Below are 22,413 nucleotides of genomic sequence, written 5' to 3' on the forward strand. Positions count from 1 at the left end.
TATTTAGTTGCACCACTCTGACACATACAAAGATAAATAAACACTCCTTCAAACCTATGATCATTTCAGTGCATGCTTTTCACCCTTCTCTTTTCATAGCTAGGGTTATACTGGGGCAGCCATTAGCAATTCCTCCATTTCCAGACACCATCTACTCCACCAGTTTGCCGGAAAAATTCCAGCAATTTGAAAGGAAGGGAGGGGTTCCTCCAATAAATGTAAAATATTTTATATTTGTCATCATGCAGCTGAAAAAAGGCTGCTATTTATTATTATAATTTAGAAAATAGATTTTATTTCTGAAATCTTGTATTTTTAATTTGGGTCCACTTTAAGTATCCCTTAGTGTGGGTAACATCATCTCAACTAGTACTAGCTGATGCATATAGATGTGACACACTTCTGGGTCTTCTTTTTTGTGCTTCCAGTAATGATCCTATCAGGAGGCTGCTGTTGTGCCATGGCTGAATAAAAATGTGAGCCGACGTCGTTTCGCTGATCGCTAATAGCCAGAAATCGTTTGTTTTCTGAAGGTTTAGCCTAGCGTGTGTACAGAGCTTTTAACGTGTGGTGAATCAGTTTATACTCTACATTCATGATATCCATTGGGAACGGTTTCTGGCCTTTCTGTTGCTATGTCTCCACTTGTACTACATGTTTTAGTGCATTTTACCACACATATGCGGTGGCAATGCAGCCAGTTTAATGAAGACCATGGCATTTGCAGGAAAAAGCAATCGGCACTGTTGTTTACTGCATAAAACAAGTCGTGTATGTTTTCAGGCTATGATTAAGGATGCTATGTCTGAAGCCCATTAGCCATTTTATCAGTTTTACCAAAGAGTATGTGTTGTGTGTTGTGGATTTTCCTGTTGTAGTCCACTTGCCGAAAATTTGGCTTGTGCCCAGCACATCCAGTGTCTGAGGTAGGGTGGAGCGGTGTCTCCCAATGCTTTTCCTGTGTGTGTGTTCAGCTTTAAAGCCAGACACGTTTAAATACAGTACACCATCTTAATAGTTTACTAAGCAGAGTGTTGAAATGTTACCATTTTGTGTCACCCGGTACTTGTTATGCCTATACACAGCTGAAACTATGCTGTGGCATAGAGAGCCTACACAGGACTAGCAAAATATTAATACATAGACTTAAGGCTTTCTGAAATCCGCGCTTTCTGAGAGTTTTTTTTTCTTAAACGCTCCCATTGACTTACATTGAAATCGCAGTAAAATCGCACAATTTTATTGCGATCCTTTTTTTTTTTTACCACAATCATGATTTTACTGCGATTTTAATGTAAGTCAATGGGAGCGATTTTTAAAAAGCTCTCAAAGTGCTGATTGCTAAAAACCGCTCAGAAAAGAGCTTATAGTGTGTCTGAGCCCTCAGGCTTGGTTCACACTGTGTGTTGCATAACATATATGTTATACTGGTGTGCATGCTGTAACACACTGTTTTAAAGCCTGCTCATTGTTTCTGCAATATGCACATATTCACACACTTTATCCAGAGTAACACAATCTGTTACAATGCGGGGATGTGTACATGCCCATACAACTACATGGCCAGTAAACTCATGTGCAGTATTAATTTGTGATGCAATACGCAAAGTGTCAGCACACCCAAAGGCTTCTTGCACGCTGGGGTGCTATGTTGCACATCCTGGGAAAACCGGATCGCATGGCAACAGAGGGGAAAAGTCAAACTGTGTGTTGTGTTCTACAGTGGGTTGCAAAAGTATTCGGCCCCCTTGAAGTTTTCCACATTTTGTCATATTACTGCCACAAACCTGAATCAATTTTATTGGAATTCCACATGAAAGACCAACACAAAGTGGTGTACACATGAGAAGTGGAACGATAATCATACATGATTCCAAACATTTTTATAAATAACTGCAAAGTGGTGTGTGCATAATTATTCGGCCCCCTTTGATCTGAGTGCAGTCAGTTACCTATAGACATTGCCTGATGAGTGCTAATGACTAAATAGAGTTTACCTGTGTGTAATCTAATGTCAATACAAATACAGCTGCTCTGTGAGGGCCTCAGGGGTTGTCTAAGAGAATATTGGGAGCAACAACACCGTGAAGTCCAATGAACACACAAGACAGGTCAGGGATCAAGTTATTGAGAAATTTAAAGCAGGCTTAGGCTACAAAAAGATTTCCAAAGCCTTGAACATCCCACGGAGCACTGTTCAAGCGATCATTCAGAAATGTAAGGAGTATGGCACAAATGTACACCTTCCAAGACAAGGCCATCCACCTAAACTCACAGGCCGCACAAGGAGAGCGCCGATCAGAAATGCAGTCAAGAGACCCATGGTGACTCTGGGCGAGCTGCAGAGATCTGCAGCTCAGGTGGGTGACTCTGTCCATAGGACAACTATTAGTCATGCACTGTACGAAGTTGGCCTTTATGGAAGAGTGGCAAGAAGAAAGGCATTGTTAACAGAAAGCATAAGAAGTCCCAATTGCAGTTTGCCACAAACCATGTGGGGGACACAGCAACCATGTGGAAGAAGGTGCTCTGGTCAGATAAGACCAAAATGGAACTTTTTGGCCAAAATGCAAAACGCTATGTGTGGCAGAAAACTAACACTGCACATCACTCTGAACACACCATCCCCACTGTCAAATGTGTTGGCAGCATCATGCTCGGGGGGTGCATCTCTTCAGCAGGGACAGGGAAGTTGGTCACAGTTGATGGGAAGATGGATGGAGCCAAATACAGGGCAAACTTGAAAGAAAACCTCTTGGAGTCTGCAAAAGACATGAGACTGGGGCGGAGGTTCACCTTCCAGCAGGACAATGACCCTAAATATAAAGCCAGGGCAACAATGGAATGGTTTAAAACAAAACATATCTATGTGTTAGAATGGCCCAGTCAAAGTCCAGATCTAAATCCCATCGAGAATCTGTGGCAAGATCTGAAAACTGCTGTTCACAAACACTGTCCATCTAATCTGACTGAGCTGGAGCTGTTTTGCAAAGAAGAATGGGCAAGGATTTCAGTCTCTAGATGTGCAAAGCTGGTAGAGACATACCCTAAAAGACTGGCAGCTGTAATTGCAGCAAAAGGTGGTTCTACAAAGTATTGACTCAGGAGGCCGAATAATTACACACACCCCACTTTGCAGTTATTTATTTGTAAAAAATGTTTGGAATGATGTATGATTTTCGATCCACTTCTCACATGTACACCACTTTGTATTGGTCTTGCACGTGGAATTCCAATAAAATTGATGCATGTTTGTGGCAGTGATGTGACAAAATGTGGAAAACTTCAAGGGGGCCGAATATTTTTGCTTCACTATATGGATTGCACCACACTGATATTGCCCAGTGCCACTTTTCAACAATTCAACACTGTTGCATTGCGATCCTATGTTTCAGGATGCATAATGCAACATGCATACTGTGAAAGTCCCCTTAGTCTTTAACCTAGGGCTTTAAATCTTTTAAATGTGACTGAGCCAGTGTATCTGCCTTAGCTATAACTCTAGTCATGTGACCGGACCCTGACACTTATGGGCCACACATGGAATGGCATATATAGGCCAGACTTATTTTCTACATCTGAACTGATTGTACTGATAAGAAGTTGAGTGTTATTTTTCTCCTTGCAGATAAACAATTGATAATTTAATGAAAATACTTGAGAGATTTGTAAGAGTGAAAATTTCTCAAGATCTAAAAAAATCTTGAAAACCTTGTTTAGTTGGGTTTGGGAATGATTAGTTTTTAAGCTGCTGCTGCAAAAAAAAGATTGATACTTTATTGGGATCTTTCTACAATTGTCCTTGTGTGACCTGCATTACATAATGCTCACATTAACCCTAAGGTGACCTGACTGTTTGACCCCGGTATCAAGGATTCAGCACTGCCAATATGTTTGCTGTGCTTAAATTATGCGTCAGCACCTTCTAATTCTTCCCGCAATGGGCATTGTATATTTCAGTAGTTTTACAGTTCCACGCTGAGTAACAATATATACAAAAAAATCAATTTAGTCTGTGGCCCCCATAGAAAGGGCAAAGTCATATGACATGACCACAATTTTCACAGTTTTATGCCATCATGTGTTGGGCAGGCATGTTCTATTCTCACCCGTAGAAGGCTTTATGCTATTCAGTTCATGCATTGCAATACCTCTATGGCAGGGGTGTCAAACTCAAAAACAAAGTGGGCCGAAATTGATAACTGAGACCTCATCGCGGGCCAACCTCAATGTCTACTGGCCACCTTCCTCCCTTATACAGTTTCCTGGTGTCTAATGGCTCCCTTCCAATAACTATACAGTTCCCCGGAGTCTAGTGGTCCTCCCTCCCCTATACAGTTACCTAGTGTTTAGTGCTCTCTCCCATACGGTTACCCTGGTGTTCTAGGGCTCCACCTTCAGTAACACCTCCAGTATAGCTTCCCTTGTGGTCTAGAGTGGGCCAAACCTAATGCAAAGTCAGGAAACTACTTGGGGGCCAAATTTAATGGCTCTGAGGCAGGGCTGTGGAGTTGGCACAACATTCTTCCAACTCCTCAGTTTATGAAAACTCGACTCCGACTCCGGGTACCCAAAATGGCTCTGACTCCTCGACTCCGACTCCTTACTCTAATACTTAGCAGGGCTGTGGATTTTGTACAAAAATTATCCGACTCCTCAGTTTATGAAATAAACCAGGGCTGTGGAGTCGGTCCAAAAATCCACCGACTCCGACTCCTCAGTTTAGGATTCCTCCGACTCCTCGACTCCGACTCCTCTAATTTGCATATTACAATTTTGTTGATTAAAAGTATGTAACATGAAATTCGTCTCTTAACTGCCAACGCTTAGGAATTTTACAAGACAACTGAAGTGAGAAGGATATGTAGACTACTATATTTATTCCCTTTAGACTAAAACTAGTCCTTGGTAAGAGTACTTGTAAAAGGTACAAACCGGAACAAAGAACATCTATCAGGCCCTAGGCAATGTAAGTGTGGGTACATGTAAGAATGATGTGCAGGTACTCTGCAGGGGAATGAGGAGATTGTAAACAGACAACACCTCTGTGTTCAATGTGCACAGCATTCTCAGTGGATTCCCTGCAGCTTTGTGGGGAGTGCATATGTAGAGTATAGTACTACTGTGTAACAAAGTAAACCTGAGATAGATGAAATTAAAGTTTTATACATACCTGGGGCTTCCTCCAGGATAATCAGTCCCTCGTTGTCCTCCACCACCACCTGGATCTTCTGCTATGAGTCCAGGTACTTGGGCCAGTCGGGCCTAGTGCGCATGCACACACTCCGACGCCAGGAGCATACTACACCTGTGCAGCACTATTGCGAAGGTGCAGAATCTTCCTGGCTGTGGGAGCGGCATGCGGCCGGACAGCGCTGACTGGCTGAATTACCAGGACTCATAGCAGAAGATCCGAGTGGTGGAGGACAGCAAGGGACTGATTAGCCTGAAGGGGGCTGGAGGAAGCCCCAGGTATGTATAAAACTTTATTTTTCATCCGTCTCAGTTACCCTTTAATTTGTAGTCACCAAACCAAATTTTAACAACATATCAAATTATTTGATTTCATCAGCAAAGGGAGTGCATACATTTGCATAAATCAGCATAAATGCAGAATTATTTCCATCTCGTTGACCATCTCTATTAGTGACACAGCTACACATCAGGCTTTATTCTTACAGCATAGATGTTATTTAGTATATATAAGAGATTCCTGTGTACACATCATATATACAGTCACAATCAGATATGTATATCTGACCTTAAAAATACGGGGACTGCTTTATTGAAGCAGCACAAGTAACTCATTTTGATTGGTTTATTTCATTTTTGTGAACTAAGCACAGCTATTACTGTATATATATACAATATTTTTAATGACTATTATCTGAGAAATAGAACATTTTATCATATTTTCGATTTTAATTACAGTTACAAATTCATTAGGAGTCGGAGTCGGTGCATTTTTTTCTGACTCCGACTCCAGGCACCCAAAATTGCCCGACTCCACGACTCCGACTCCACGACTCCGACTCCACAGCCCTGAAATAAACGACTCCGGGTGCCCAAAATTGTTCCAACTCCTCGACTCCAACTCCGACTCCACAGCCCTGCTCTGAGGCCCGGAGTTTGACATGTATGCTCTATAGAAATATAATATTGTGATGCTAAGTACATTATAAGAACCATCTTCAGTTATCCGAATATACACGTTACTTTTATTTTTGAAGATGGAGGAAGGGGAGAGAAGTTAGGCAACCTCCATGCAGGAGAATACAGTAGCGACCATCTAGAGAAATACAGCCTGGTGCATCACAAATATCCTATGCAGACTCCATCCCAGAGCACAGTTGAGCCACTGTATTGCTGCACAATTCCAGATTGGGAGATTGGGATTGGGAGACATTTGTCTAAATGTTCACACATCCCTTAACCACTTCACATCCAGACCTTGTTTCCCCCTTATGGACCAGAGCAGTTTTGACATTTTAGCTATGCCTCTGTTTAATCAGCAATAACTTTATCCCTACTTATGCCTCCTAAATTAAATCTATTGGGGTTTTTTTCAAGACAAACTAGGCTTTCATTGTATGGCATTTTTCCCTTGAACAATTTTGTTTTCTATGCATTTTAATGCATAAAAGATGAAACAAATAGAAAAAACACTTAATTTCTTAGTTTTACAGATTCCAGTTTAACCACTTGAGGACCGCAGTGTTAACCCTCCCTAGTGACCAGGCCATTTTTAGTTAGATAGGCCACTGCAGTTTTAAGGCCAAGCTGCGGGGCAGTACAACTCAGCACACAAGTGATTCCACCCCACCCCCCTCCTTTTCTCCCCACCAACAGAGCTCTCTGTTGGTGGGGTCTGATTCGCCCCCCCCCCCCCCCCCCAGTGTTTCAGCTTCAACCTATCACAACGGATCGCTTTCCTGTGTCCCAGGGGGACAGCCGTGTCGGATCGCAGCGCTGTACAAAGTAATTAGCTGGCGCTCGGAGACTGAAGGCGGGGCGGAGCTCCACCCCCGAGCAGGAGATGCGCGCGCAGAGTGTGCACGATCGCCTGCTAGCCCCATAGACGGCCGATCACGCCAACGGGCGTGGAGTGGTCCTGGGGCTGCCGCACTGCTCACGCCAATGGGCGTGGAGCAGTCGGCAACTGGTTAAAGGCATCATCAGGCAAATGTAAAAAAAAAAAAAAAAAAAAAAGCTGGGACTTTCTCCAACCCCTTGCAAGCGACTGTCCCACGCTGACCGCTCCGCTCTCCGCCACTGTCCTGGGCTTCCCGCACTGTGCAGAGGCCAACTTTGAGGTCGTCCTTACTGCACCTGTGTGAACTGCCGCTGTCAAACAAACCCACGTTGTACGCGGCTTACTGCGCAGGCGCACTAGTTCTGCATCTTTGCAGTAAGCTGCGTACAACGTGGGCTTGATTGACAGCGGCGGTTCACGCAGGCGCAGTAAGGACAACCTCGAAGTTGCCCTCTGCACCGTGCGGGAAGCCCGGGACGGCGGCGGAAAGTGGAATGGTCAGCATGGTACAGTCAGCTGCAAGGGGCTGGAGAAAGCCTCAGGTGAATAAAGCTCTTTTTTTTTTTTTTTTTTTTTTTTCTTTTTTTCAACAGTGCCTGATCTTTCCTTTAAAAATAAAAAGCACTACTGTAGATAAAGACAGTGTGTATTTTTTACTATGACCTGAGAAACTAAAAGTATTTTTAATGGTAAAAATCACTCATTTGCTCAGGGAACATATTCCCTTTCAGCAGTTAGTGCCGGAGGTGTGCACAGAAGCAAGCCCAATCGCGCACAGCTGTGCTTCAGCTACAAGACATAGATCTACGTCCTCATGGCTTAGATGAAGTCACAGAGAACGTAGATATACTGTAGTGGTGGATAAAGTGGTTAAAGTGTATTTCCAGAAACCTTAATGGGCCCATTCATTTTCCAGTGTGGCCAGCGGAAAACAAATAGCCTAATATCAAAAGCAATGGCCTGCATTAGATCCTGCGATGATATTCTGAAAATGTCTGTTACTGATACCTTTGTAATGGTCACTAGTCGTGACTCCTCGTTGTGTAGCTTGTGAATAAGCCGATCAGTGGTTACATCAAAAAACGGAAACAAGCACCACTAAAAAAGTAATGATAATAGTAACGATACATGGGGTCTAGGCGTGCTATGAGCTAAAAAGTCACATTAAACACCCAAAGAAAAAAGTAGCTCTTCAAGCACCACACTGGACCAAAGTGTAGAAGTCAATCAAAAATCATCTTTATTATAACATCATAAGGATCATAAAATCATTTAAAAACAAGACCATGGGTCTGGGGTCCCCAAAAATGATTGAAAGGTACTCTAGCACTGATAGTAAATGGCAAAAATAGCACTGCAGTGCATGGTGCAAATACAAAAAAATCTCTCCTAAGTGCCCAACAATAATGAACAACATGCAAAATCAATATTACATCTATGTTCCAAAATGTATAAATATAATAGGTACATTAGATGATAAACAATACACCTTAGTGCACCTCGCGGGAAAACCGCCCGCTTCTGAGGAGGCTCCTCAGAAGCGGGCGGTTTTCCCGCGAGGTGCACTAAGGCGTTCCATTCGCCTGGGGTCCCCTCCTCTCTCTCTTGTGCCTCATCTATGTGAGTATCCTTCGAACCCTTCATTACCAACTTGTTCCTCTTTGCCAATTTGCACATTTTTTCTCTATATACTGTATTAGGTATTCATTACACTGCGGTTTTTGCACAGAGTATTCTACTCATCATTTTTTCTTGTTGCACGTTGTCACTTTGCATTGTATGCCATCCTTGGTATTTATATTACTTGCACTTTATTGTTTATCATCTAATGTACCTATTCTATTTATACATTTTGGAACATAGATGTAATATTGATTTTGCATGTTGTTCATTATTGTTGGGCACTTAGGAGAGATTTATTTTTTATTTTTTTGTATTTGCACCATGCACTGCAGTGCTATTTTTGCCATTTACTATCAGTGCTAGTGTACCTTTCAATCATTTTTGGGGACCCCAGACCCATGGTCTTGTTTTTAAATGATTTTATGATCCTTATGATGTTATAATAAAGATGATTTTTGATTGACTTCTACACTTTGGTCCAGTGTGGTGCTTAAAGAGCTACTTTTTTCTTTGGGTGTTTAATAAGCCGATCAGTGGTACACGCTACAGCTGTCTAGGGGGTCTTATGGCGCACACTACAAAACACTATCTGCTATGTTGTTTGATGTACAGAGATAAAATATCTTGGGTTATACAGTAATGTGGAGGGGACATGGGAGGGGACATTCAATCCTTCTGCTTACAGGCTGAGGTGATGTCAGGGTAGAGCTGGCTAAATTTTCAGTGAATTCTCCCTGTTTTAAGCAAAGTGCTGACATGATCAGCAAGATTTGCAATGGAAACAGAGACGCCAGCAGAGTAAAAATTGATCAGTAACTGTTAGCCCCCAAACTGAAATTTAAATCTCTACAGCAATGTTTTATTTAGTATTAAAGTGATCTAAAAAGCCAATGCAGAACTTAAAAATCAATATAATTTTGTTACTATGTAGCCTTTTGCCTAAGCTAATGACACAAAGCCGCATATCTGATACTGATGAGCATGCAGAGCATGCCTATGTCTCCCCCTCTCCCCCCTCTCCTCCCCAGGACCAGGTGCCGATCTATTCGCACCACAAACAGCTGACCGCTCTGACAGGGAGAGAGAGCGGCAGCACTTCCAGCACAGCCACGGCAGAGCAGCCGCCACCGTGCATCTCTCTCACATTTCTCACATGTGACTCGGCGGCGGCTGCTCTGCGTGGCTGCGCTGGAAGTGCTGCCGCTCTCTCTCCCTGTCAGAGCGGTCAGCTGTTTGTGGTGCGAATAGATCGGCACCTGGTCCTGGGGGGGAGAGGGGGGTCGGGCAGACATAGGCATGCTCTGCATGCTCATCAGTATCAGATATGTGGCTTTGCGTCATTAGCTTGGGCAAAAGGCTACATAGTAACAAAATTATATTGCTTTTTAAGTTCTGCATTGGCTTTTTGGATCACTTTAATACTAAATAAAACATTGCTGTAGAGATTTAAATTTCACTTTGGGGGCTAACAGTTACTCTTTAAGAACAGATAAAAGTTGGGGGGCAAGGGTGGACTTGGCTACACAACTTCTTGAGTTACTCCTACCTGTATTATTGCCCGAGGAAGCGGGCTAGAGACCCGCGAAACGCGTTGCATTTATTCTGGAGTACAAATTAAATCTTGTTTTAACCATACATAGTGGTTGTGTTTGGTTTTGGGGAGGTAAGGCCACCCTTGCTCCCCAACTTTTATCTGTTTTTACCTATGATCAATTTTTACTATGCTGGCGCCTCTGTTTCCATTGCAATTATTGTTATCCACCTGGTGGATGGGTGAACACCTCTTTTTTCCTTCTACAGAGAGCAACTTTTTAGCCTGAGTGGGGACAGGCCTAATATCCCCATAAGTGCTTTAAGTGGTTGCCTGAACCCGGCTACCCGTACTTGTGAGTATATTTCTATTTGCTGCTACCTTGGTACTCCTTTATCATCAATAATACACTACTGGGGGGCTCTCGATTGTATTTTTCCTTTCTTTTACATAATGATCAGCAAGATGGCCGCTCCCATGCAGGTGTAAAAAAAAACGTCGCTTATACATTATATGTCTTATCCTATTCATTAGGAGCTGTGTATGTGAGACACTATAATCGTGCTGCATACAATCAGCACAGCTATCACCTAGAAGCTTCCCCTTTTGTTATCTTCTCTCAGTACATCAAAGAAGACTCTTCAGAAAGAGCTGTTCCTTTTGGTATTTTTGTGACTGGAGGTCAGTGCCTGGGAACAAAATGTGTCCATAAGCACTATTGACTGCAAGTAGCTCTGATTTGTAGAGCTCAGGGGGAAAGTTTGGGTTTAATAACTGATGGAGAATTAAATCTCTGCTTCAGAAATCAAATCTTTGCTGGTGTGAAATATTTCTGCTTTCACTAAAGAAAGACATTTGAAAAATTAAACTTCTCATACCCCCAAAAGATCTGCCAATCTTAGTTCATGCTTTCATCACATAACACCAAATAAGGACCTGCAGCACATGCAGTTAGTACACGTCACTGCCAGGGTATTACCAAATAGACCAAAACCATTGCCATGTAGCACATTCTTTGCTCGCCACTAGTTACTCATAAAGTTGAGAATCCTCTTCAAGATTGTACTACTTTCTTTCAAACCCCTGCCCAATTTAGGCTGACCGTCTGAAGGATTTGCTGCAGCTGCACCACTCCTACCAGATTAACAAAATAGCATTCAACAATCTGGTCATCCCAAAATAGTTCACCTCAAAACCTTTAAAACCAGAGCTTTTTGTCACGCTGCTCCTAAAATGTTGTAACTTGTTACAATACAGTCAGGACAGCTCCATCTCTGGAGGGTTTTAAATCCACATAGGTCAAGAGTCTGGTACTCATGGACTTTTCCTTTTCCCTTGTGGTCTAATGCACCTTGCCATTAACTATGGATCTGAGACATGCCATGTGCAGATGCATAGCTATAGGGGAGCAGCCCCGGGAAGGGCGGGGGGTAGTTGGTGCACCAACTACCTATTCCATCTCCAATAGAGAAGTCCACCAGATGCTCCAGATAAGGTGTTGTTGAGGCCTTCCATGTCCTAGATGTAGAATATCATGATGGCCACACTTGTTAGATGACCCATGGCAGATGAGTCTATACACTGTGGGAGTCACCATGGTTGGAGGTGAACATGGGTGCGGACGCTGGGGGCGAGGATGTATGATTTGTAGTCTTGCCAGGTTGCAGGGATCAACAATAGTCCTGAATGAACAGGCGGTGCCACAGCTGTTCCCGTCTGCTGTACATACCTGCTCCTTCCACATGTGTGTGTTGTGAGCAGCAGGCATGTCTGCAGTGTTCTCCCCAGGCTCTTTTAGCCAGGTGCTTCATCGGCTAGTTTTGGTGACCACCCGGCTGCTATCAGCTCACCTCCTTCTATGCTGTAAGCAGAGTTGTGCAGAGAAGCGCTGGTCCAGAATTCTTTCATCTCGCCCCACCCGGCTACTTTTTCATGCCACCCAGCTACATTTTCATGCCACCCGGCTGGAAAAGAATTTTAGGGAGAACCCTGGTCAGTGTAGGAGCACTTCCCATTCAAAGAGCGCAGCAATCAGGAAATCGCCAATATAGGAAAATTGTCACTCAGAGAATGAAGCTGCTCGGCTGCTAATCCTCACTAGAATCCCATCTTCATATCTCGCCTAGTAAAACACTGCCTCTCTTGCTCAGTGATCAGCATCAAGATTGTGAAGGTGATAAATAGATGTTTAATTGCCATTATTTATTTTCTCTTGCAGGGATCTTGTATGATATTGATGCCCCTGAACCAGAACAAGTTCGCTGGACGAAAAGCCACTACAAGGTTTTAAGCACAGCTATTTGTAAGTACAAAAACATTTACGACGATCCTTAATTCACTTGTGACCTTTAAGGAATGTTCCACTTGCTGTCTATAAAATTAAAAGAACTGATCCAATTAAAAAATGGGACTGTTTACAAATTAGAAGCTGCTGAATTTTCCTCTTAATGGGGATGCTGTTAATATGCACCCTGGGACCTGCTGCTCTGAATAATTGTCTTCACCCATCCCCAGATCTCAATCATGCTGACTGACAGATTAGGGGAAGGCCTGGCAGCATTGGGCATAGCTCCCAACTGCCCCTGTTCAGAGGGACGGTCAATCTTTGGGAACCAAATCCCCCTGTCCCTCTTTCTTTCTCATTTGTCCCGCTTTCAAGACTGATGTACAGATCTATGTAAATATACTGTATTTTTCGGACCATAAGACGCACTTTTTCTCCTCCAAACATGGGGGGAAAAAGTGCCTGCGTCTTATGGTCCAAATGCTGCAATTTTTGCCTGGCACCATTTGTCCCCCCACCCTTAAAATTAAGTTACCGCGGCTGCCCCGTCTGTCTAAAGCTTGTGTGTGGCCTGCAGGATGGTAATGCACAGTGTATGTCCTCCGAGGCTGCCGCGACCCTCCATGCAGTGTTTCCGCCCGCCCCCCGTCCTCCTCTGCCTCCCTACCCTGGCTCTCTAATGTGGGGATATGCGGGGAGTGTGGGCTGCTGCGGTTTACCGAGTGATTATCGCGCTGAACATCGGTAAATCCGCAGCGTTAACAGCCGGTGGGTGGTCCCTGCATGTTGCCGTAGCCTCTCTGCCTTCACTTCCGCTTACATCAGCAATGCGATGGATGTGATCCTACTTGAGCGATGTGATTTTATAAAAATCACCCATAGCATTGCTTTAGCAAGAGCTTTTCAAATCACTAGCCCTTAGAAAATGCTACTAGTGGGTTTGAGCCTCTAATTTGCTATGAGCGAGAGGACTGTTTCGCAACACATGTTGTGTGGAGGTCAGTTGCAGGCATGGGGACTACACAAGTACTACTACCCATAGACTTAGGCTTCAATTCATCAAGCATTACCGCATTCGGTAATGCTGAAAACAGCTGACTTAACGAAGCACTTTAGAAAATGTTAATTCATCAAAGCTGTTACCGAATGAGAAGCTGAAATGACACAGCAATGAGATAAATTACCGACATGTGCTCAACAAATGTTAATTCATCAAGGTTCCCACATTCGCTAACACATTCGGTGTTTATCTCAAGTTCTCCCCTGTCGTTACAGGCTTCCAAAGCCTTCTGTGTGAATGTTTTCATGATTAGCAGGAGCAGGCAGCCAATAGAAACAGCCCCTGTTCTCCTGCAAGTGCCGCTGATAGGTCACACAGGCTTCTCCACACAAGCTTTCAGACCCCCCAAGCAGTGAGCAGAGAGAACGGGTCAAAATATATCCCCAGATTCCCTTCGGTGGTGTAACCCTTTCAGGCCCTGTTTGATAATGCAAAGATGCTGGTGGTGAAATCACCAAGCATGGCATTTGTAATGTCTCCAGGAAGTTCATCTACGTTGTGGCAAATAAATAAAATGTTAAGAAAGACTGATCGACAGATTCAGAGCAGCAGAGGCAGTATAAATAACAGTAACTATAACACCTTTACATCTAAAGGGATGTCTGGATGCCTTCTATTGTTATCAGCTTGTAACAACACAGAGACATTCCAAGCTGCTCTGCACCACTCTGCTGTTATCGAACAGCCTTTGATGAATTGAAGCCTAGTAGTTCGGTAACTTAACGAACCTCTACCACACATGGGAAAATATTGATGAATTAGCACAGTGAAGTGTAAAATACCGAATGCGGTATTTTAAGGACTGGGGTTTTGTTATCGAACACCCTTTGATGAATTGAAGCCTTAGTACTTTAATCTGTATCTGGCAGGCCGGCAGACTCCTTCAGCTGACTTCCCATCAGCAGGCTGAATCCTCATACAGACATCACATTGCTGTCACTCGAAATGATTACTTTGAGTGACAGACACAGATTTGTATAGGTGTCTCCTGTCCTGGGCATCAAACCTGCTCAGGGGGGAGAAGCCATGAACTTTGTTGGATTTACTCAGCTGATTACTGTGTACTTCACCATAGTGAGAGACATACCTCTGCACCCCACCACTTCCACCTCCATACATGCTGCTTGGCAGAGAGCCGAGTGTGTGCATGTCTGTACAGGGATTCCTGTGCAGCCTGGAAATGATAGATTGCAGATCATTGTCTGCACAAACATTTCCCTCAGCTTTCAGCAAGTGTGGGAATGTGGTATGAATTGGAGAAAGTGTGTACAGTAGTGGCCAGCACTCCCAGGGACATAACACTATCCTGATGCTCCTGTAAAGAATCCATACACAGCAGTGACCAGCACTTACAGAGACACGACTCTTAACGGGACACTCCTGTAAATAATCCATACACAGCAGTGTCCAGGACTCCAAGAGACATAACTCTAACCTGATGCTCCTGTAAACAATCCATACACAGCAGTCACCAGCACTTCCAGAGACATGACTCTAACCTGACACTCCTGTAAAGAATCCATACACAGCAGTGGACAGCACTTCCAGAGTCACAACTCTAACCTGATGCTCCTGTAAACAATCCATACACAGCAATGACCAGTACTCCTAGAACATCTGTATGTTTTGCAATAAGTAAGTACTAGTGTGGCTTCTGGCAGGCAGTATATAGCAGCTCTTTATTGCCATTGGTATTGGTAGATTGCATGTATGTTGGACATATGTCACCCGAAGATCACCTATATTGAAAGCTAATTTATTAAGCCGTATAAAAAATGGCAGAAGGGTGGAGTACCAGTCAACAGCAACCAATCAGCATCCTTGTTTGATTTAACATAGATCAAATTGGTTGCTATGGGCAACTGCCTACCTTTACACCAATTTCAAGTGTGATGAGTAATACCTGTAAGCTTTTTCCTGAGACAGCTGGAATTAGTGTCCAGAAACCAAATGACTTTGGTTATATTTCTTTGATCAGTACCTTAAATCATCAAGTCAAATGCTCCATAAAAAGAGAAATCCACCCAACCACATACAGACCCACATGCATGCTGTTCTTCTTTTAAGGCCCAACTGTCGCCACAAACACTTGGCACGCACATGTCTGGGCGACAGTTGCCCCGTGTGTATGATGGTTCATACACACGGGGCACAACTGTCGCCACGAACACGTGGCACGCGCATGTTGCGGCGACAGGTCCCCCCGTGTGTATGAGACGCGCGCCACGAACCGTCGCCAGTCAGAACTGTCGACAGGCGATTTACGTGGCCAATCGCCGGCAACAGCGGTCGCTGCAACTTCGCCGCAACTGTCGCTAGTCCTCCACGCGTACTGCGTGTGTATGCGGACTAGCGACAGCAACCCATACACCATGCACGGAGCTTCTGACGGGGGAGGGGGGGGAGGAACCTTCGGCGACAGCTTCCGCCGCATCTCTGTCCCTGCGCCGTGTGTACGGCTGCTGCACAGAGGGACCTGGCGACGAACTGTCGTTTTTTTTTTTTGTCTCTTGTGAGACATCTGTGCCTCGTGTATGAGGCTTGAGGCGCGCACCCCGAACTGTCGCCGGAGACAGCAGTTGCCGTGCGATTGTAAAGTTCAATCGCCGGCAACTTCTGTCTCCACAACTGTCGTTAGTCCGCCAAGCGTACTGCGTGTGTATGTGCAGACTAGCGAATGCGAACCACAGCCAGAAGGGAGCTTCCAGCGGGGGGACGAAACTTTCTGCAACAGCTTCCGCCGCATCTCTGTCCCTACGTATGTACAGCTGCCACACATAGGGACCTGGCGACAAACTGTCGCTGCTTTTTTTTTTTTTTCTCTCTCTTGTCTGCGACATTTGTGCCTCGTGTGTATGAGGCTTAACTCTTTTCCATTGGTACATTGCTGAATTCATGGTCACTGCCATGTGCAGCACTATTTGGTGCAAATCTGTTATTCTCCCCTAACCCATAAGGTAGATAAGTATTTGTCCTAATTACCAGTACATGAGATGACTGTGACTTAGAAGTCATATAATACAAGATTCATTGGCGTGAACACAAACTACAGTCATGGTTCTTAATGGCGAAGACAAAACAGTGGTCTAATACAATCTCTCTGCAACTCAAAATCAATCAGGAACTAACAATGCATTTACCGCTTTGCTGCACTCAGTCTTAGGCCCCCTGCACACTGCAAATCCGATTTGCGATTCCGATTTTCCCTGAATGCTATCAAAAGAAAAACGCAGCATGCAGTACCGATGAGAAATTGGAATTGCATGTGAAGATCGATTAAAAATCGGAACCGCGTGTAGTGTGCAAGAGGCCTAAAGGCGTGTATCCACTATGTGATTTTTTTTTTTTCCCTGACAACCAGTGATATATTTATTTTTTTATTTTTTGAGCGACATGCAATCTTTTCCGCAGTCTCTCGGCATGGGTACATGCACGCGAACAACGTCTAGCGACACGCGTCTATAATACCCATCACCGACGACCGTGCAAAGTACCATGTTTGTTTAACCTCCCATTCGCACCAACATGTAACGTTGCTTGTACCCGCCGGCCGGAAGATGGATGGTGGAGTGCTCATCATCAGGGGGACGTCGCTGGATCCATCCATCCGTCGGCTGGTGAGTATTTATTAACCTTTAGTCAGATCTCAGTAGAAATCTGGTTGAGAAGCGATTGACTCACTGTATATGTGAGCTTACTACCTATTTTTGCTGTATAAAGAAATGCGGCTATCGATCCCTGCAGCTCCTCTTCCCCCCCCCCCCCAGCTGATAATTAAAATGAGTGCCATGTAGCTATGGTAATGTCAGCTGACGCTGAAGAGACGGGTGCATCACTGCACATGCTGACAAAGTTTGTCTGTTGAAACACACAATAGTCTGCATGCAGTGTTAATCGGTTAGTCTGCTGATGGCAAGATGCCCAAAGCTGCGTGCTGGTCTTTTGTAGTAGGGTAGCCATGCTGGCCTGTTGTAGTAGGGTAGCTGCACTGGCCTGTTGTAATAGGGTAGCTGTGCTGGCCTGTTGTAGTAGGGTCATAGGCAAACACAGGGGGGATTACAGCTGCCCAGAATCCCCCCTCAGACCAGGCTCAGTGCAGTGTCTGGGGACAGGCACAAATTGAGACACCAGAATATCTGCTGGTATCCTACTGCTCACAGCACTGCCCCTTTCTTTCCCTGCTACAGTTGACTTTGGATGGAGCAGTAGTGTGTGTACAGAGTATGGAGCAGTAGTGTGTGTACAGATTATGGAGCAGCAGTGTGTGTACAGAGCCTGGAGCAGCAGTGTGTGTACAGAGCCTGGAGCAGCAGTGTGTGTACAGAGCCTGGAGCAGCAGTGTGTGTACAGAGCCTGGAGCAGCAGTGTGTGTACAGAGCCTGGAGCAGCAGTGAGTGTACAGAGCCTGGCGCAGCAGCGTGTGTACAGAGCCTGGCGCAGCAGCGTGTGTACAGAGCCTGGCGCAGCAGCGTGTGTACAGAGCCTGGCGCAGCAGCGTGTGTACAGAGCCTGGCGCAGCAGCGTGTGTACAGAGCCTGGCGCAGCAGCGTGTGTACAGAGCCTGGCGCAGCAGCGTGTGTACAGAGCCTGGAGCAGCAGCGTGTGTACAGAGCCTGGCGCAGCAGCGTGTGTACAGAGCCTGGAGCAGCAGCGTGTGTACAGAGCCTGGCGCAGCAGCGTGTGTACAGAGCCTGGCGCAGCAGCGTGTGTACAGAGCCTGGCGCAGCAGCGTGTGTACAGAGCCTGGCGCAGCAGCGTGTGTACAGAGCCTGGCGCAGCAGCGTGTGTACAGAGCCTGGCGCAGCAGCGTGTGTACAGAGCCTGGCGCAGCAGCGTGTGTACAGAGCCTGGAGCAGCAGCGTGTGTACAGAGCCTGGAGCAGCTCTGGGGAACTTAAAGTCAGGTATGAGCACAGCCCTGTGCCCTGCTGTGTGAATGCTTTACTTTCCCCTTCATTACCAATGTCGGCTGTCCTCATTATTATCTGTATCCAAACTGCTCCTGATTGTTCCCGTTGTTGATCGGAAACAGATCGAACATGTGGGAAATAATCATCAGATCCTGTCAGTCGGACGGGAAATTGCACTATATGTACCCAGCATGATGTCCTACCAAATTATTATATTGTATTGTGCGTGGCTGAGGGAGACCTCTCAGGAATCCCCCCTTGAAAATCCTGGGTTTGCCCCGAGGGTAGGCATGCTGGCCTGTCGTAGAAGGGTAGCCGTGCTGGCCTGTTGCAGTAGGGTAGCTGACCCGGGCATATTGTCCAAAACTCTTAATCTTTTGCAGACTCTGCTTCTGAAGTATTAAAGCAATAACACGATAATCCCGTTATAACACTTATGGTGGTTATACGTGGTACAATTTTTTCATCCAATCTTACCATTTCTATGTAATATAAGGGAACTGCCTACATTATCCTTTCAGTATATTCACTTAATTTACCCTTATAATACATAGAAATGGTAAGATTGGATGAAAAAATTGTACCATGTATGGCCACCATTAGGCTGATTAAATTGATAAACTTTTCAACTTGTGAAAAAGGTAAAATGCCACATCTTTATAAAGGTCATATAAGTATAATGCATTTAAAGCACAGCAGTCAGTATCCCATTTCAAAAGCAGACCCTGTATTTTTCAGTAGTGCAATTAGTGGACTTTATCCTGTACATAAAATAATCTTCATTTATTTAAGTTCTTGCTCTGTTAAACACATAGAGTCTGGGGACAGATTTTGGGAATGATGGACAGCTGTCATGCACATCAGTGCTGTTTGGTTACAGACCTGTGACTTATTTTGTGGTTCAGCTTGTGTGCTGTATAATAAGCTCGCACACTAACAATCTCCAGCTTACGCTGTGACAGTTGAAAATGGTTTGCTTATTATGCACAGAGCAGTGGTAGCGGATCTTTACAGCTCTTGTTGTGGGATCTCAGCCTTTTCCCGCACACGTCTCGGAACTTATCCAGGCTTTTAACAACATGCATTCCCCTGGCTGGGAACAGCTTTGCAACAACAAGCTACGAAAACGCCTCTTTCAGGACAGATGGCAGACTATTTCCGTTCAATCATAGCCTGTTACGCTGCATCTACTCTGCTAGCATGCTGAATATTCCCTGTGATTGTTCATCTGTCCTACAACCCTTTCTTGTGCCAGAGAGGCCTGGAATGTATGGTGGGTTAATGTTCTCATACTTAGTCTGACAGCACAATGCTACATTAACCCTGTAGCTGATCTCAAATCTTGTAATCTTACAATCATTTTCTTCATTAGGCTGCCTATTATTCTCCACTAGATCTTTAACCTCCTTGCCGGTCTAAAAAATCCGGCAAGGAGGCAGCGCCGCACTTTTTTTTTTTTTTTTTTTTTTTTTAAATCATGTAGCGAGCCAAGGGCTCGCTACATGATAGCCGCTGAGCGGCGGCATCCCCCTACCTACTCCGATCGCCTTCGGCGATCAGAGTATGCAAGAAATCCCGTTGAGAACGGGATTTCTTGCAGGGCTTCCCCGGTCGCCATGGCGACCGGGCGGGATGACGTCACCGACGTCATAGACGTCGTGACGTCAGAGGGAACCCCGATCCGCCCCTTAGCGCTGCCTGGCACTGATTGGCCAGGCTGCGCAGGAGTCTGGGGCGGGGGGGGGCGGCTCGGCGCGGCGGGTAGCGGCGAATCGGCGGCGAGCGGCGGCGATCGCAAGTTACAAGCAGCTAGCAAAGTGCTAGCTGCTTGTAACAAAAAAAAAATTATGCAAATCGGCCCAGCGGGGCCTGAGAAATCCTCCTGCGCAGGTTACCCCGAACTGTGTTCGGGATAACCGGCAAGGAGGTTAAAGGATACCCGAAGTGACATGTGACATGATGATATAGACATGGGTATGTACAGTGCCTAGCACACAAATAACTCTGCTGTGTTCTTTTTTTCTTTTTCTGCCCGAAAGAGTTAAATATCAGGTATGTAAGTGGCTGACTCAAACAGGAAGTGACTACAGTGTCACCCTCACTGATAAGAAATTCCCCTTTTTATCTCTTTCCTGCTCTCAGAAGCCATTTTCTGCTAGGAAAGTATTTTATAGTTGGAATTTCTTATCAGTGAGGGACTGAGTCAGCCACTTACATACCTGATATTTAACTCTTTCAGCAGATAAAGAAAAAAAGGAACAGCATAGTTATTTGTGTGCTTGGCACTGTACATACACATGTCTATCTCATCATGTCACATGCCACTTCGGGTATCCTTTAAAGGGAACCTGAAGTGAGAGGAATATGGAGACTGTAATCTTCATCCTCTTATAAACAATATCAGTTGCCTGACTTCTGTGCTGATGCTCTGCATGTAATACTTGTAAGTCATTGGCCCAGAATGAGTATGCAGATGAGATGCTTTGACTCTGGTCTGACTCCATTAGCAGATGCATGCTTGTTGCAGGTGTGCGACCCAAACCTAAAAACAGCTCAGCATGAGTCAGGAAACTGACATTATTTATAAGGGGATGAAAATGGCAGCTTCCATATTCCTCTCACTTAGGCCTGGAACCCACTGAAAACCGCAAACGCAAAACGCAACCGCTAGCGTTTTGTCTGAGCGGTTTGCAAACAGATTCATGCGCGTTTTGGGTTGTGTTTTGCAACATTGTATTTTTTCCCCCAGCGGGTGCCTAGCGTTTTGCGTTTTTATCCAGATTGGTCCTGTGAATTATTTTTCATTTTGTTACAGAGTGCTGAACCGCAAACCGCTAGCAAAACCGCTCAGTTTAGGTTTTGCTGAGCGTTTCCGCTAGCGGTTCAATACTTTACATTGAAGCGCTAACGCTCCCAAAATGCTGCACGTCCTGCGTTTGCGTTTCTGAGAAACGCAAACGCTCCTGTGGAAGTTGCCCCATCCATTAACATTAGCCCAGCGTTTTGGCAAACTGCTAGCGTATCGCAGTGCTGCCAAAACGCTGCCAAAAGCGCTCCTGTGACTTCCAGCCCTTAAGGTTTCCACTAACCTTTTCTGATCCTTAGTCTGTCTATGTGTGACATTATTATGTAGTATTTATATAGCACCAACATCTTCCGCAGCACTGTACAGGGTATATTGTCTTGTCACTTAACTATCCCTCAGAGGGGCTCACAATCTAATCCCTGACATAGTCATGTGTATGTATTGTGTAGTGTATATATCGTAGTCAGGGGCCAATTTATGTGGAAGCCAATTAACTTATCTGTATGTTTTTTGGAAAGTGAGAGGAAACCCATGCCGACATGGGGAGAATATACAAACTCCTTGTAGATAGTGCCCTGGCTGGGACCAGAGAACCAGCGCTGCAAGGCTGACTAACCACTACGCCACCGTGCTGCCCACGACATTGTCATTTTCCAGTTCAGCACCAATGTTGGACGTTGTCCAACAAAAATTATTAATGAATAATACTATCTACAATTCAGAGACATTCTTTTTCTCTTTTGTCAAGCGTATTTTCCAGCTCACGCCATTGAGCAAGCAGGGACGTGGTGATCATCCCTTGGGAGGTACCTGCTGACTCTTTTCTCCTAATTTTGGCTCTAGTGGGAAGCCAGCCTCACAGTGGGGAGGGGAGCACTTGATAGTGATTGCCACTATTCAAAATGAGGTGGTTATTATAAGTGCATCAATAAAGAGCTTATATAGAGGTGGAAGCAGGTCACCTGGTGGGCCCCTCTGGACCAAGGTCTCTGCAGTCGCAGCCTCTGCATCCTCTATTGCTACACCACTGAGATGTATCTGATCATCTGTGGCCTACTGGTTAGTTAGTAAAATTAAAATATTGGCAGTGAAACATGTATCAGCTGAACATGTCATTTCTGGAATGGAGTTTAAGATCTCTTTTTTTTCTGTGCCTTCATTGTGTCC

General features: G+C 44.9%; 1 protein-coding gene across 3 annotated transcripts in view; it reads left to right on the forward strand.

Annotated features, from left to right (window-relative positions):
* BCOR (BCL6 corepressor) overlaps nt 1–22,413 on the forward strand; it is a 337,930-nt gene that overhangs the window by 185,091 nt on the left and 130,426 nt on the right. For all 3 annotated transcript variants that reach the window (XM_068269861.1, XM_068269862.1, XM_068269863.1), the window contains one exon: nt 12,406–12,489. The gene's annotated coding sequence lies outside the window, so the exon portion shown is untranslated. The remainder of the gene's footprint in view (nt 1–12,405; nt 12,490–22,413) is intronic.

This window comes from Hyperolius riggenbachi, chromosome 2, assembly GCF_040937935.1.
Source record: "Hyperolius riggenbachi isolate aHypRig1 chromosome 2, aHypRig1.pri, whole genome shotgun sequence".
In the NCBI taxonomy this organism is placed as follows: domain Eukaryota; kingdom Metazoa; phylum Chordata; class Amphibia; order Anura; family Hyperoliidae; genus Hyperolius; species Hyperolius riggenbachi.